The sequence below is a fragment of the Diabrotica virgifera genome, chromosome 9 (genome assembly GCF_917563875.1).
Source record: "Diabrotica virgifera virgifera chromosome 9, PGI_DIABVI_V3a".
NCBI lineage: Eukaryota > Metazoa > Arthropoda > Insecta > Coleoptera > Chrysomelidae > Diabrotica > Diabrotica virgifera.
Window position 1 is genome coordinate 139,617,145 of NC_065451.1, and position 18,102 is coordinate 139,635,246.

An 18,102-nucleotide genomic window follows, 5' to 3' on the forward strand; every position below is an offset into this window, starting at 1 on the left:
TAACTTATGTTGCAGGATATGTAGCAAAAAAAGTATTGAAGAAGGTTTCATGTGAGCAATGTAAATACAATATGTTATTTAGGGACAAGGAAGGAGATACAGAATTTATTGAAGCCAGGCAATATAATATGTCAAATTTAACAGTGCCTGGGAATTTGTTGACTCATACAGTATCTGAGGCCCTTGCAAAATTGTTTTACCTAATTCCAAGGGTCTGTCATTTGCAACCTTTACACTCTATATTGTGTAAAGAACTTAATAAACTTTTAAAATTTTCAGAATTCAATTGTAAAATACATTCAAATGTTGGTTCAAATCTATGTAAATTTATTGTTAGACTTTCTGTATATATGTGGTGTAACAATGTAAATACAATTCTAAATGGCAAAGACCAGAAATTTATTAATGTTATAAAAAGTAAGTCAGAATATACTAATGTAGATCCTATAAAATTGGTTGCTTATAGAAAATACGAAAAAAGGAGAAAACAAATTTCTAAGTACCGATCATAAATCTGGACCTCGGAGGTAACCGTAATCTATGTCCACATGGCGTTGTTCTGAATAGGTTCATTTAATGAATCTATTTATTTTATTAGTTGGAATATACAAATTGGTTATATAATATCATTAAAATATGGTCACATTGTCTTTCGAACAAAAGTTATGGGATAATCAGATTTTTATGACATTCAAAGTGCTCTACTTCACAGTTGCTTGAAATGACAGAGTGTAGTTTACCTGCAAGGTCCATAAATATAGATTTATCAGTTCCAATGTAAAACTAGACAAAATTGTATGTTATTGTTCTCTTCAATGAATTTTGAGAAGCTCCTCCATTAAAACTTTATGCTTATCATATTTGATACATTTTTACAAAAAGTCGTCTGCTTTTTTTTGTAGACAATTTCCATTTACAGTCTAATATTTCCATTTTGTTTTTAGCAAATAAAATTGTGTTTTTCATTTACAGAACTCATATGAATCTCAATCATTATTTTTATTGTTTTACATATCTAACGTGCTATGTACTATTTTAAAGTTTTATAATAAATTATTATCAAAATAGAAAGTAAAATAGTTAATGACTACAGTTATGAATCGTATTTCATCACCATTTTTATGTTTAGTTGTATAGTTATTGCAGCAATGGTAATAAAAACTTTGAAGAGCCATAGTGAAAAATTGTCATTTTTGACTTATTCTTTTAATACATAGCATGATAGATATTTTCTACTTTCCCAACCATTTTGCTTCTCACAATTGCTTCCATCCTTTACTATCTTGCGCCATTCTGACCCACTGTTTGCCTGCCACTGCTCTTATGTCATCTACCCATCTCTTGAGTCTTCCCATGCTTATTTCGTCCTCCTTGGTCTCCATTCTACAATTATCTGTACCCACCAGCTTTCATCATAATTTCATAATTGACTGTGTGACCAGCCCAACATCATTTCATTTTTTACATTTGTTCCATGATATCCTTGATGCAGTTTCCAATTTGTATGTACAAACTGGTAGTATGCATGTGCTATGTATGTTTATAGAAATGGAGGTGATTTTCAAGATATACGCTAGTTTACCAAAAGCGGCCCATGCCAGTTGTGTTATTTTAATTTAAGCATCTGGATTTGGTTTTCCCAGTTTGATGACATGGCCCTTGTATACATAATGTTCAACATTTTCTGTGGTATGATTTTGTATTGTTATGTTCGTCTGATTCTGGCTCATTATTTTTGTTTTATTGTAGTTCATTTTTAAGCTTACAGCTCTCGCAACTACATTTAATTGTTTTAACATTTCAGTTAGTTCTTGAATATGTTCTAATAAAACTATGTTTTCAAATGTTCTAACTATGATCCGTTGATGTTTATGCATTTGTTCCATTATAATTTCTTAAAAATATTTTCTGGAGTAAGGGGAATACAGTAGAACCCCTCTAATCCGCCCTCGGATGGTCCGACGCTCCGGGTAATCCGACCTGCCCGCATGCCCCGGCAAATTCCTTCAGTGCCTGCTCGCAATTCTTTCAGTGTTATTTCGAACCTTGTGGTGTGTACATATGTTTTCAAAATGTCCGCGAAACGTAAACACATTACTCTTTCGTTAAGTGAAAAACTTGCAGTGCTTCAAAGGCTGGATAAGGGTGAATCACTACAAAAAATTGCCAAGGAACTGAACGTAGGCGTGACAACAATTAAGGATTGGAGAAAAAATCGGAAAGACCTTGAATGACGATAGATGGAGAAAACGCTCTTAAGAATCGAAAAACATTGAAAAAGCCTAAACTTGAACTGCTTGATAGTGAATTATGGATGTGGTTCAGCCAAGAAAGTAGGAAGGGAACTCCGATATCTGGCCCAATCATAAAATAAAAGGCAATAATTTTGCACAAAAAACTAGAAGTCGGAAGTGAGTTTAAAGCTAGTGAAGGCTGGATTGATCGCTGGAAAACCCGTCATGGTATCCGGTTTATCTCAATTTGTGGTGAAAAATTATCTGCTGATGCTGAGGCGGCTAACGAGTTTTCGGTGAAGTTTCAAGAAATCGTAAAAGAAAATGAACTGTTACCTTGCCAAGTCTATAACATAGACGAGACAGACCTAAATTACAAAATGCTTCTCAGTAAAACCTTAAGTGAGCCAAATGAAACCGTAGCGGGAACGAAACTCTTAAAAGATAGGTTAACTGTTGCTCCTTGTAGCAATGCCGATGGTACACACAAGCTTTCCCTGTTTGTTATAGGCAAATCTAAGAAGCCCAGGGCTTTCAAAAACATCAATTTATCATCATTGCCGGTTTATTACCGCAATCAAAAATCTGCTTGGATGGACTGCAATCTTTTCAAATCGTGGTTTTTTGACGAGTTTGTGCCATGTGTTGAGAAGGATTTGAAAAAGAAAAATCTTCCCGTCAAGCTCTACTGCTATTAGACAATGCACCATCGCATCCCTCTGAGGAGGATTTAGTAAAAGGAGATATAAAAGCTATCTTCCTCCCACCAAATGTCACATCACTTATCCAGCCAATGGATCAGGGAGTGATAGAATGTTAGAGGCGTTATCGCCGAAAATACATCATAAGTTCTATCTTAGAAAAATCCGAAGAAGGATATGACATTTTTCAAGCCATGAAATCCTTCAACATTAAAGATTCTATCTATACAATGGCTGAGTCATGGGCAGAACTGAGTCCTGACACGCTAAGAAAATCTTGGCGTAAGCTTTGGCCAGAAGTTATGACCGAAATTGACCAGATCGAAGATGAGCAAAACGACATGCAGGAAATCGTTAAAAATCTTCAAACCCTGAATAATTCAATCCCTGCTGGTGAAGTTGAAGAGTGGATTGAACAATGCGACAAAAACTGCAAAACCAGTGAAGTGCTGAATGATGACGACATTGTTGCCGCGGTTTTGGAACATGATGGTGATGAAAACGTGAACTCAGAATGAGTTCGACAGTGATGTTGACGAGCCTCCTGTCCAGATTTCACACACCGATGCCAAGAATGCATTTGAAATCGGCCTTCAGTACATAGAGCAGAATCCAGCATCAACACCGATGGACATCTTGTGGATCAAAAATTGGAGAAACATTGCAGCTAAGTCCAGAATTTCGTCTTGTAAACAGAAATCTATCACTGACTTTTTTTCCAAGTAGACTACTAATTTTTTCAGTACATATGTACCTTTTTTTGCAATTAAGTTAATAAATACATAACAAAGAATTCTGGCATTTTAATGCAATATAATTATGTACATATGTATGGTTATTATATCACTGAAGAGAATAATATGTACAGGCTTTTTTCTTGTACAGACGTATTTAATGACTTTTTCTGATAATCCGACCTTTTTTGCGTTCCGACCATACTCCTAGTCCCGAGGGTGACGGATTAGAGGGGTTCTACTGTAGTTTGGGAGAAATGGTGCCTCCTTATCTCACTCTCTGTTGTAAATAGTTACATAGTTCACTTTTATTATGCATTATATATTTTACTTTTCTCTTTATTAGTTAAGTTGATGATTTTATACACATGATGACATTATAATATAGATGACTAATTTTAAAACATAATTTTAAGAATCGGATTAAAAGGGCTTGACAGGTGTAGGTACTTTTTTGTTTATTTTAATAATTCATTTGTGTCACATATAATTGTTAATATTTTGTTTAATGTGTAATTAAGACTTAAATTTTACTCTAGTTTATAAGAAATAATAGAGATTGATTTTATAATGTACGTTAGCATATTTTTTTTGTATATTTTGTATTATAATTTTAAGAATCGGATTAAAAGAGCTTGACAGGTGTAGGTACTTGTTTGTTTATTTTAATAGTTCATTTGTGTCACATATAATTGTTAATATTTTGTTTAATGTGTAATTAAGACTTAAATTTTACTCTAGTTTATAAGAAATAATAGAGATTGATTTTATAATGTATGTTAGCATATTTTTTTTGTATATTTTGTATTATAATTTTAAGAATCGGATTAAAAGAGCTTGACATGTGTAGATACTTCTTTGTTTATTTTAATAATTCATTTGTGTCACATATAATTGTTTATATTTTGTTTAATGTGTAATTAAGACTTTATTATTACTCTAGTTTATAAGACATTATAGAGATTGTTTTTGTACTGTACGTTAGCATATATTTTTTTTGTAATGGGGATAATCTCTTATATAACTATATAAATCAATAATAAAGCTCATAACATTAGCTCTTTCAGTCATCATGTTTGTTTAAAGAACATCAACTTTTAAGCCCCAACGATAGCTCATTTTTTACATTGAATCACCATAACTGTCTCAACGAACATCGTCTCTGTACATTGCAATAGGCATAATAATGTTTATGGACAAAATTTGTTGTTTATAAATATTTAAAAACATATATTTCAATCTCAAAGATTTAAATTATTATCTTTGCAAACAAAAACTCATGACTGAAGGGGTTAACGCACACATACACACACACATTTGGGTGATTTGCGCCTAGTCACCGAACTAGGCTAAGGCTAGAGCGTGGACTCGGCGCCCGGGCAAGTAACAAATCGATGATACGTCAGTTAAGACGTAGCTGGACTAAAGTGCCTCACACGGTTCAGCATTATTAGGTAAATGTTTCATATGAGGGTTTTTTATGCCGAAACTCTCATATAGCAATCATGTTGATGAAAGTAGCCTTCCATAGCGCATCAGCGTGCTATGGGAGGGGTGGAGGAAAGCCTGGAGAGCATTGGAGCTCGAAGGAGTGGTTCCTAAATTACTTGGACCAATCCTTCTCACCCCAATGAATTGTATGCTTAAATGGGCATGCAAGTCTCTGCAGGTGGGTTTACTTTGTTGTTGTTGTTTATAAATATTTAAAAACATATATTTCAATCTCAAAGATTTAAATTATTATCTTTGCAAACAAAAACTCATGACTGAAGGGGTTAACGCACATATACACACACACATTTGGGTGATTTGCGCCTAGTCACCGAACTAGGCTAAGCCTAGAGCATGAACCCGGCGCCCGGGCAAGTAACAAATCGATGATACGTCAGTTAAGACGTAGCTGGACTAAAGTGCCTCACACGGTTCAGCATTATTAGGTAAATGTTTCATGAGGGTTTTTTATGCCGAAACTCTCATATAGCAATCATTTTGATGAAAGTAGCCTTCCATAGCGCATCAGCGTGCTGTGGGAGGGGTGGAGGAAAGCCTGGAGAGCATTGGAGCTCGAAGGAGTGGTTCCTGATTTACTTGGACCAATCCTTCTCACCCCAATGAATTGTATGCTTAAATGGGCATGCAAGTCTCTGCAGGTGGGTTTACTTTGTTGTTGTTGTTTATAAATATTTAAAAACATATTTCAATCTCAAAGATTTAAATTATTATCTTTGCAAACAAAAACTCATGACTGAAGGGGTTAACGCACACATACACACACACATTTGGGTGATTTGCGCCTAATCACCGAACTAGGCTAAGCCTAGAGCGTGGACTCAGCGCCAGGGCAAGTAACAAATCGATGATACGTCAGTTAAGACGTAGCTGGACTAAAGTGCCTCACACGGTTCAGCATTATTAGGTAAATGTTTCATATGAGGGTTTTTTATGCCGAAACTCTCATATAGCAATCATTTTGATGAAAGTAGCCTTCCGTAGCGCATCAGCGTGCTATGGGAGGGGGTGGAGGAAAGCCTGCAGGGCGGATCAGCGTGCTATGGGAGGGGTGGAGGAAAGCCTGGAGAGCATTGGAGCTCGAAGGAGTGGTTCCTGATTTACTTGGACCAATCCTTCTCACCCCAATGAATTGTATGTTTGAATGGGCATGCAAGTCTCTGCAGGTGGGTTTACTTTTTTTGCTTGCTTGCTCGATCATTTTGTAGGTCAGGGTGAATAGATTAAAGGCGTAGCAACTGAGGCGAACAGTTGCGGCGCCTTTCGCCTTCAGCAACTCTATACCTTTCCCATTTCCCTACGGCTACCCAAACCCCCCGTTACTCTGATCGCCTTTTCCAAACTCGGAGGGGGGCCGGGTTCTCTCGACCTCCGTCAAACTTTTCATTCTTAGAATGACCACCACACCCAAAATGAGTAGCCGACATGTCTTACCCCCACCTAACCGCTGTTCCCGTCACATTCCTAATCCAATCCCGCGTAATTGGGGACGCAGCAGTTACGCGGAAATTCCAGGTAGACTGCAAAGAGAGGAGTAAACCTCAATAAAAAATCCGCAATCTCGGTTCGTGAGCCACCGTGACCAGGGGATGAATGGCTACGCGGAAGTAGCTTCGAAAGGTGCCCCCGCGAACAAGGCGAACTCGCGGGGAAAACAAAAGCCTTAGCTGGGTAAGGGAGCACTGCCCAGCCGGACGAAAAGAACTTCCCAACTCGTGGGACGGAAATGGAAACAGAAGAAACAATAAACAACCAAACGGACATATCTGATGACGAAAACGGCGAGGAAACGGTAATAGAAACGAGAACAGACGCAGAGAAAGTATTAGACGACCAAAGCGGTGATGAGGAAGCGGAGGTCTTGATATTGGAGGTCACTCAAGAAGAAAATGATATGGAAAGTGAAGAATTAACGGTGATGAGAGAAAATATGGAAGAAATATATAAAATATCACAAACGTTACTAGACATGACGAAAGAATACGTAACCACAAAGATGGAAATAAAGAAAATGATTCAGAATATGTTCAAAAAAACAAAGCGAATGCGTGGCACTATGCAGTCATATAAAGAAAAACCCAGTAATCAAGCACCAGTGAAGAAGACAGAAATGGGGACGCAAGCGAATGAAGGGGACATCGAAAAAGACATTGACTTAAGAAGAAAGAGAATTGAGGGAGAAATTATTGCCACCCTAGAAAAAGGGATGACAAAGGAGGAATTTATAAGATATGCTGGAGAAGAATCGCCTGAAACGGCATACAGAATAACCAAAATAGTAGAAAGAAGAGAGATAACACCAACTGGGGACAAAGATATAATAACAGTAGACAAGGAGAAAGGTGACATAGACAACTACACCACGCAATGGGTTCAAGGCCATACCGGTCTGGACAGAATAATAAGGGAGTGTAAAAGCAGTACGGACTATGTCCTTAGTACATCTGAATCAAGGAGAGGAAGAAGCAAGTTAAATACGAAGGTGGCATATGCGACATTGATCGAGGAGGGAGAGGCAGAGAGTTTTGACGCGGCAATAGATTTAGCTGAAGCCATAAAAGAAGTTAAAGTGAGGGAGAACAAAAACCAAAATTTGTTCTGCATAATTGGACAAGGTATAGCATGGGAGAACTACAGAAAGGCCCTGGAATGTTCCCTAAAGGATATGGGGACGACCATTACGGTGGTGGTCCCAAATCTAAAAGGAAAAACAGAATGGGGAAACATCTTAATAAAACGCGGCGACACAACATATGCACAACTTGTACAACAAGTAAGAAATAAAGTAGATGTTAAAAATTGCGGAGTAGAAATTAAAACTCTAAAGGAAACGGCGAAGGGAGATCTTAAATTGGAAATAAGAGGAGAAAGAAATAAAATACAAGACCTCACTAAACAGATAGCGAGCAAAACGGAACTAGAAGTTAATTCCAAACTCCCGGACAAAACGATGATAATATATGACGTAGATAAAACTATGGATGACGAAGAGGTCATTGAAGCATTGAAGGATCAAGTGGGGCAGAGAGAAGGAGATACAGTAAAAATTCTGGAGAGAAAGGCGGGATATAGCGGGGGTCAAACAGTAATAATTACGGCAAACACCAAAGCAGCCCAAACCCTAATAAATAAGAAGTGGGTCAGAATAGGGTTGGTCACAAGCAAAATTATGGCGCCCAAATATAGGCCAAAGAGGTGTTATGCATGCTTACATTTTGGACACACAAGAAGTACATGCAAAGAAAGAAAAGGGGGAGACAAGTGCCTTAACTGCTGGAAAGAAGGGCATGATGCGAAAAACTGCCAAAACACACCTTACTGCGGAATATGTAACAGCGAACACAGAACGGACACAAACGACTGTCCTGAATACAGGAAATGTTTCAATGAAGATAGAACAGCCACATCACAAAGTGGGGGGGTAGTCAGCCAATAAATTCAATCCAACAATAGCATTTAAAGGGGTAGTAATAATACAAGCAAACCTGGGGAGATGTAGGTCGGCACATGACATACTCACGTTAAGAGGGGAAGAAACGAGGGCGGATTTAGTAATAGTATCCGAACCCAATAAAAAGATTACAGCTAAAGGGAGATGGATTGTAGACAAGAAGCAAGACGTAGCAGTCTATATTAGAAACAGAGAAATAGGAATAAGAACATGCATAAGGAAGGAGGGATTTGTGGTCCTGGACCTTGGAATGTTTGTCCTGCTGGCGACCTACATCTCTCCTAATATCACACTCAAAGTAGTGGACGACATAGCTAGTCATGCAAGAGGGAAAAAGAGACTGATTATTGCGGGCGACATAAATGCTAAATCTGTGCTATGGGGAGCACCACAAAATGATCACAGAGGAGATATGTGGAATGAAATAATTCAAGCAATGAACCTATCGGCCCTTAATAACGGCAAACCAACCTTTGTTAGAGGAGAAAGTCAGACTCACATAGATGTCACGCTAGCAACGGCGACGATGAGGAGGAAAACGGCTGAATGGGACGTATTAGAAGGGGAAATATTTACCCACCATAGACACATCCTATTTAAGATAAGAGAGAACGTAAAGAAAACTAACGATGGTAGAAGAACGAAACACATCGATAAACAGAAGCTAAAAGAAGAAATCAGAGCAATGGAAGAATATCCCAACAACTATGAAGAGGGATACGAAAAAGTCAAAGAGCTTGCCAGAAGGTGTTGCCCAGAAGGTGGAAGAATAAGCAGCCGCCCATATTGGTGGACAGACAACATAGAGGGAATAAGAAGGGGATATATCGAACTAAGAAGGAAAGTCACTAGAGATAAAAAGAAGAATCAACCGGTGGAGGAAGAGATAGAGCGATTAAAATCTTTAAAGAAAGAACTCTCAAAGGAAATCAACAATGAAAAGAAAAGGTGCTGGAAAGAAATGTGCGATAACCTCGAGAATGACATCTGGAGTGATGCATATAAGATAGTGACAAAAAATCTCAAAGGAAGTAGTATCCACAAAATCGAAGAAAGCCGGAGAAGAGAGATAGCAGAAGAGCTCTCCCGTGAAAAGGAAAAACCTAGTAAAGTGACTTACTAGGTTTATGCTTAGTATCAATTGTGTGAAACCCCATGAAGCTCTTTATCGACTGGTACTTAAAACTTGTAAATACTTGCATTTTTAAGAAAGTTATTTCAGATGGAAAATCCTAGCAAAATGGTAATTTCAATAAATTTGGTTGGAAAAACCTAGCATCTTGTTATTTTTTTAGAATAAACATAGCAACTTATACAGTGAACGATACATTTCTACTTATTTCAGAAGGAAAAATATAACAAAGGCTTTTACTAAATATTTCCTTTGAAAAGTGTATATATAAATATTTTTTTTAAATTGGAAGTTCCTAATAACATACCTTACCATTTTTAAGCCGAAAGACAAAAACGTCATATTTCTAAACAAAAAACTAGCAAAGTCATTTACTAGATATATCCATATTTTTTCCGGTCATTTAAACTCGGCGAATTATTTTAAAGTGTGTATGCTAGGTATTTCCAATTTAATTCCGCTTTGGCGCGAAAACGAAGGATCTTTTACTATGTTCTTCCAATGCACTTCGTTAAATTATTCAGTCTGTCGAGCCAGTCTCAACTGTGTATACCTACATATACTCGTCTGGTGGTGAATTTGTTTTAATCTAATTATATAAAGTTTTGAAAACTATGTCTAAAAGAAAAAACATTATAATGGCTTTGGCTAAGGAAAATAAAGTAGTTTGTGTTCAGGAAGTGGGTGATCTTGAAAAGCGGTGAGTATTAGTTTTTACATTACAAACAAAGTACAATTTTGTTTGTTTGATTTTCAAAAAACAAACAATCAGTAAAATGGTAGATAATTCAAAAGAAATGCTGTAACGAATGCATTCTTTTTGTTATAGGTATAGTGAACTTGCGTCCTTTGGTCAAGATTGTTTGAAATCGATACAAGATACTGTGAAAGACGATTATTTGGTTGATAACCTGATGATGGACGGCTTACAAAATCAAAAGTAGGTTTCTAGATTTATTTATACGGACTTCTGATTATAAAATTAACATATTCTGAATAAATCAACATTTCTTGAAACAAAAAATAATATGAACCGACTTATTTATTACTGTAAAAGGTGATAGGTTACAACAAATTAATTTAGTTGATATTTAGAAAATTCGCATGTCAGCTGATTGTTAATAAATATTTAGGTTACCATTACTTATGTAACAAAAATCGTTATATTTGTGTGCAGTGGATATTCAATTACCAAAACATTTTTCTATTGACTATGTTTCGTGGAAATTATTTTAATTATCTTGCTCATATTCGTATACTAAAAAGTATTTCTTAAACACATTGTGTATTTATAGCAAATGTAGCAATTTTTAATTCTAAACTTCAGAAGTTAAAATATGTGTATTATCATTATTTTTAGAGTAATTTATAAACAAAAATCAAATAAACTAAGCATAACAGTTTATTCAGAAGAGCCTTCGAACTCAAAAGCTTTTGGTTTGGAGTATTATTACAATGATAATAATAATATGGACGTTTGTCGCTAGCATTTTTGATTTTTATTTTTTTATTTTTAGTGATAATGATAACCCCTCTACTAATGAAAACCATTTTTATGATATTCAACCAATATGTTTAGTAAGAGATATTAGGAAGGAAGAAAACACAAAAGTTTATACCGAATTAAAACCGCTACCATTAATTGATGGAACAAAGGATGGTAGTCAAAATGATACGGATGTTAATAATGAATGTCACAAAGAAAAATCGGTTGATGTTATAGACGTTTGTCAGCATAATAAAGGTTACTAAATAAAATATTAATTATTATAAACAATTAGACCAAACTTATACTTTTTAGATGACACAGTTGACGATGACTCAGATTTAGACCCTAGTTATGACCCACAAGAATCTGAAGAAATAAGTTATGAGACAAAGAAAAAAAGGAGAATAGCAAAATTTTTTCAAACTGAAAATGAAAAAAGTGTAGTTGGCACTGTTATGGAAAATGAAGGTTTAGTAGATAAACAATTGAAAGATATAAACCAGGAAACTCTGCCAGGTAAAAATGCTTTGTATTTTGTGTTTCACATGAATTAACTAATATCTACGTTTTTTATAGAAGCACAAATCAGTGATAAAACCGATGAAGGATACGAGAAAAACAGAAAAAAAAGAGCAAGAACAGCGAAAGAGCAAATTGAGAGGCATCTAGAAAAATATCAGTTATTAGAACCATGTAATTGTAAAAAAAAATGTAGAGAATTTTTATCAGAAGAAAGAAGACAAAATATTTGCCAGTCATTTTGGAAAATGAGTTTTGGCGAGAGAAGTCAATATTTTAATGCCAGTATAAAGATTGGGGGTATTAAGAGAAGAAAAGTAGATAGTGAAAATAAACGTCAACACGTCCTTACATACTCGTTGCTCAAGGATGATGGTATTGAAATGAATGTGTGTAAGCAAATGTATTTACATACACATGGAATGAAAACTGATGGTATGATAACGGACTTCAAAAACAGATATAAACAATCTATGGGGTTAGAACTGGTTAAGGATAAACGAGGCTCGTCTGTTCCATCTAACAAGAAGGATCCCATTCTAATAAGAAACCATATTGAATCTTATAATCCGCAAATATCACACTATAAATTGCAACATGCTCCCAATAGAAGATATTTATCTCAAGAGCTATCTATTACTGATATGTGGAAACATTTTTGTGAAACTCATGAAAAAATATCTTATGACAGATATAGAACTGAATTTAATTCACTTAACATTGGATTTGATCAACCAAATCAAGATGAGTGTGACATTTGCGTACATCAAAAAGAGCACAAAAAAATATGTACAATTCCAGAGACTTGTGATCAATGTAATACGTTTAATGATCACCATATGGCATATATTGCTGCCAGAAAAGCGTATGATAATGACAGACAGCACGACTATCCAGACTCATTTAAAGTTTATTGCGCGGATATGCAAAAAGTGTTACTACTTCCAAAGTTATCTTTAAAAAAATCTGTCTTTGTTAGTAAATTAGTTGTGTTCAATGAAACTTTTGCTTCGTTAACAAAAGATGAAGAAAATATTTGCGTTTTGTGGCATGAAGCTATAAGTGGTCGCTCGGCGGAAGATGTGGCATCAGCATATTGCGGGCTTATTCAAAGATCCTCAGTTAACGTAGAGCACTACGAATTTTGGTGTGACAACTGCAGTGCCCAAAATAAAAACTGGAAATTATTTACGTCATTTGTGGTAATTGTCAATTCTAACTGGGGTCCAAACAGTATTACTTTAAAATACTTTGAAGCTGGGCACTCTTTTATGAGAGCCGACAGTGTCCACGGAAACATTGGCAAGCTATGGAAAAAGAGATCCAACATTTATGAAATGAACGACTTAAATGAGCTAATATTAAAAGCCTCTAGAAAAAATAAAACCTTACTAATGAAACATGATGATTTTTATCGCTTTAAAGACGGTGTAAAACAAAGAACAAAAAAAGATGAAAATTTCCCAAAACTTAACGTGATTAAAGTAGTACAATTTAGAAAAGGGTCAAGACAAATGTTTTATAAGAAAAGTCATACTGAAAACGAATTTATTAATTTTGACTTTTTAAAACCTAAATTTAATCTGGAAATGCCTGAGAGCAAAACTGAAGATAGGGGTGTAAATGTTCAAAAAAAACAAAAAATAATTACAGAGCTTCTTCCTGCAATGCTAAGCCAAAAAAGATTATTTTGGGAGAAACTACCTGTTTCTGAAACATCAAATGATTTACTAAATAATCGAGTTTAGTTTTTATTATTTTTGTTTGTTTTATGTAATTAAATGTTGAATTCAAAAACTTTTTGTAATTTTTCTAATAAAATATATGTAAAAATTATAACTTTACCTACTTTTTATTTTTAAAAACCAAAATGTACCTAACTACTTGATTTTACATAGTTTTAAAGCAATCATAAAGTATCATATTAGCAAGTGTAATATAGTACCTACTAGTTTTTTCCTTGGCAAAAATAGTATGAATTAGGAACTAAGTAAGCATACTAGCTTTTTCCGCAGCAAAATCAATATTTCTTTGCATTTCAAAAATAGTAAGTGACATAGAATTAAAAAAACTGCAAATATTTGGAAAAAACTAAGTTACAGTTACAGGGACATACACTTGAAATCCACTGAACGAAAAAAAAAACAAAAAATAATATAATTCTATTAAACGGCGATATACTTTTCTTTCTTTTCGTTTCCTGAAAAGTTATCAAAACTCAGTTACTAGGTTTTTCCTTTTCACGGGAGAGCTATTCCCACATAGAGAGATTAGGGAATTCACACCTTGGCATGTAGAAACGCCGGCAGATGATTTCACTATGGAGGAGGTGATGGAGGCAGGGAAAGTACTCAAGGACAGGAAAGCACCCGGACCCGACAGAGTTCTACCAGAAATTGTTAAGATAATCATAGAGGAAAAAGCTTCGTGGGTGAAAGATATCATGAATGACCTCCTCAGAAGGCAAAACTTCCCAGAGGCATGGAAAACGGCGAACCTCTTACTTATTCCCAAACCTGGGAAGGAACTTGGGGAACCGGGAGCTTTCAGACCGATATGCCTATTAAACACGATAGGCGAAGTCTTTGAGATACTTATAAAGACGAGATTAGAAAAAGAAGTAATGGAGAAAGGGGGCTTGTCTGAACGCCAATATGGATTTAGGAAAGGGAAGTCCGCAATCGATGCAGTCAGTAAGATCACGCAATTAACTGCCACATGTAGGAGCAGGTGGTTGGTGGCCTTCTTTCTGGACATAAAAAATGCCTTCAACTGTGCAAGCTGGAGAGTAATAACCGAAATACTGGAGAATTTGGAAATATCCCCATACCTACAAAATGTAGTGAAGGAATACTTCACAAGTAGAAAAATTAACATAGCGAGGGGAGATGTTATGCAGACATCGGCGGGGGTGCCACAGGGCTCGGTCTTAGGACCGTTGCTCTGGAACATCCTCTACAATGACATACTAGAAGAAGATCTAGGAGAGGGGACGCAGGCTATAGCATACGCGGATGACCTGGTCGTTCTAGTAGAGCAAAACGAAAACAGGCTCATAGTGAACACGGCGAATGCTGCACTGGAAAGGGTGAAAACGTGGCTGAATGATCGAGAGTTGACACTCGCTACGCATAAAACGGAAGCCTTGATATTAAAAGGACCTAGAGACAGAGAGCACATCTCCTTCACCCTCGAAGGAGAAAGAATAACGCCGGCCGAAAAGGTTAGATACTTGGGAGTGATGCTGGACAGTAAGCAGATATTTGGCGAACACGTCAAATATGCTGCACATAAGGCAGAACAAAGAGCAACAGCCCTGGCAATAATCATGCCTAATATAGGAGGCCCAGGTACGGGGAAAAGAAGGATCCTAATGGAAGTAATACACTCCACAATCCTATACGCGGCACCGGTGTGGCATCAAGTAACAAACAAGAAAAAGTACAAAAACATCTTAGAGAAAGCCCAAAGAAAAGCCCTATTAAGGGTTGTGTGCGCCTACAGAACGACCTCGACGGTGGCTCTACAAGTTATAGCTGGGGTACCACTAATACACCTGCAGGTAAAAGAGAGAGCCCAAACATACGGAAAGACTAACGAGGAAAAGACAGAAGAAAGGAGAGAAACCATTACAAAGTGGCAAGAAGAGTGGGAAAGCGAGCGGAGGGCTGCATGGACAAGGACTCTGATCCCTGACGTGGAGGAGTGGGTGAAGTGCAAATATAAAAGTACGAACTACTTCTTCACGCAATTCCTTACGGGACACGGATCATTTAGAGCATACCTTGAGAGGATAGGCAAGATAATAGATGATAGTTGCGTAGATTGCGGAGTAAGCGACACAGCAGAACATTGCGTGTTTGAATGCAGAAAGTTTAATGACGAAAGAGCGGAGCTATATGCAAAAGTAGGCATCTTAGGAGCAAACAATTTTATGGCCATAGTGACAAGGGGGGAAAGGGAGTTTAAAGAAGTGATAGAGGCTGTGACAAAAACCATTAAAAGAAAAGAGATTATAGAAAGAGAGAGACAACAGGGGTAAACAAAAGCAATAAAGCAACAGAGAGAAAAAGAAAATAGTAGAGAAGGAGAGGCTGCGCGCGCGAGAGAACGGTCTGGAAAGACGTGCCACGCGCGTAAGCCGAGAGTGGGTTTAGTTGGTAGGCATTGTAACACGGATGCATCCGGAGGCAAGGCCACCAGAGGGGGAACTGCGTTCGGATGTACTCCGTTTACTCTGAATCCAACACACGCCAGGTACGATTCGCCTGGTACGGTCTTTAGAAGATTCCCACTCTCACACAAAAAAAAAGGGTGAATAGATTCCTAAGCTCAGAATGGGGCCCATTTCCATGGAGTGTAACGTGGATCCCTGCACAAGGATATAGGTGAAGACCAGAATGGTAGCAATCACTTATAAAATACATACATCTATATTATACTTCTGTAATTCCATACAAATTTTCCATATAAATAAATAGATTTTTAAGAATATCTGTTTTTACTTTTTTTTTTTGTTTTGAAAAGGACAAAAATGTTTTAAAACTTATCTTGCACCAAAACGTATGAGTCTCTTTCTGATACATTTATAATATAATAATAATACATAAATGTAATTGTTTTCGGCTGTAAATTTAAAAAGTATGTTTCGAATGTGAATGGAAAATAAATATAGTCGTAAAATAACAAATTAAAACTTATTCTATGCCAAAAATATATTTTCTCTGACCAAAAATATAGTACATATACACTTATGCAACATAATAATGCATATGTATATTCTTGGTCACAGAATATATATATTTTTTGGCATAGAATAAGTTTTTATTTGTTATTTTACGACTATATTTTTCATTCACATTCAAAACATACTTTTTGAATTTACCGCCGAAAATTCAGATCCTAATTTTTGAATTTGGCGCCCATACTGGCCCACTCAGTTGGCTATATACCATCCCACTCACCAGGGGGCGCTCTAAACTAAAATTCAGACATTATTTTTGATTAGCCAACGTTCGCAACGGACAAGGCAGTTGAATAAGAAGAAGAAATTTTTTGAATTTCCCGCTGGATGTCTTTTACTGTGACCACAACCTACAGATGGCGCAGAAACTCTCTTCCCAGATGTTAACATGGGACTTGCGCTACTATTCTGTCCTGTACTGTGGTTGACAGTTGCTAAGCTACATTGTGGCTTGACAACACTAGATTATTGTTACATTTTCGAACTTAGTGCAAAAATTTACAGGAATTTACATAAAATTGGCAACAAAATTAAGCAAAATTTGAAAAACTTGAATTTTATTTTGTTTTATGGGGTTTAACAACAAGCAAAATTTTTATCAAGAATGACATTTTTCGCTAAAATTGAAAATAAAAAAGTTTTTCCTCTTGGGAACCCCATCCGTGGACACACTGTATCAATGGTAATCCCCTTTAAAAACATGTCCTGCCTTATCATCTCCTACTACTTCAAGGAATCTGCACTTCAGCTATTCTTCGTATTGGATGATTAACATCTCGACGTTGAACATGACCAAACCATCTTAACCTATGCTCTCACATTTTGGCATCAATTGGTGCCACACAGGCCCGGCCCCAGGGGTGGGCGAACTGGGCGGCCGCCCAAGGCGACGAATTTAGGGGCGGCAATTTTAAGAGAACAGCCAATTTTTGAAATTGAAGAAATAATAAATTATGTTTTTAATATTATAAAAAATCAATATTATGAACAAGAGCATCAAAAATGCAACTGTAAAAACAAGAATTATTAAGTGAAACAATAACAATTGCAAGGTTTATTTGACGGGAAATCGACAAAACTGCCTTCTTCATCGCATAATAATAGTGGGACCAGAACTAAATTAAATTCACTGAATTCACTTAAAATTAAATTTACTGAAAATGGATATAATAATTTGAAAAATCTGGCTAAAGCTTATTGCTAAGCTAACATAAGTTATTTTGCAAAAACTGAATGAACTGAAACTGAGAATATCTTTGGACGATATGAGAGGACAAGGGTATGATAATGGGGCAAACATGAAAGGGAAGAACTTTTTGTCCCATTTTCTAGCCATTCACTCAACTAAGTCGCGAACGATGCTGGTATAGTCTCACAGTTTGCAGTTTCTTTCTTTTACTTAGTCACAAAAATTTACAACTTTTTTTCACCATCTACTCATCGTTGGGCTATACTAAAAAATTATCTTTCTAGCATAACATTGAAACCTTTGTCCGAAACTATGTAGATGGGATGTAGATGGATAGAATTGATTAAATTACTCCGATCAGATACCAAATTGAAGAAATCTACCTTGAAGAAATCTATGC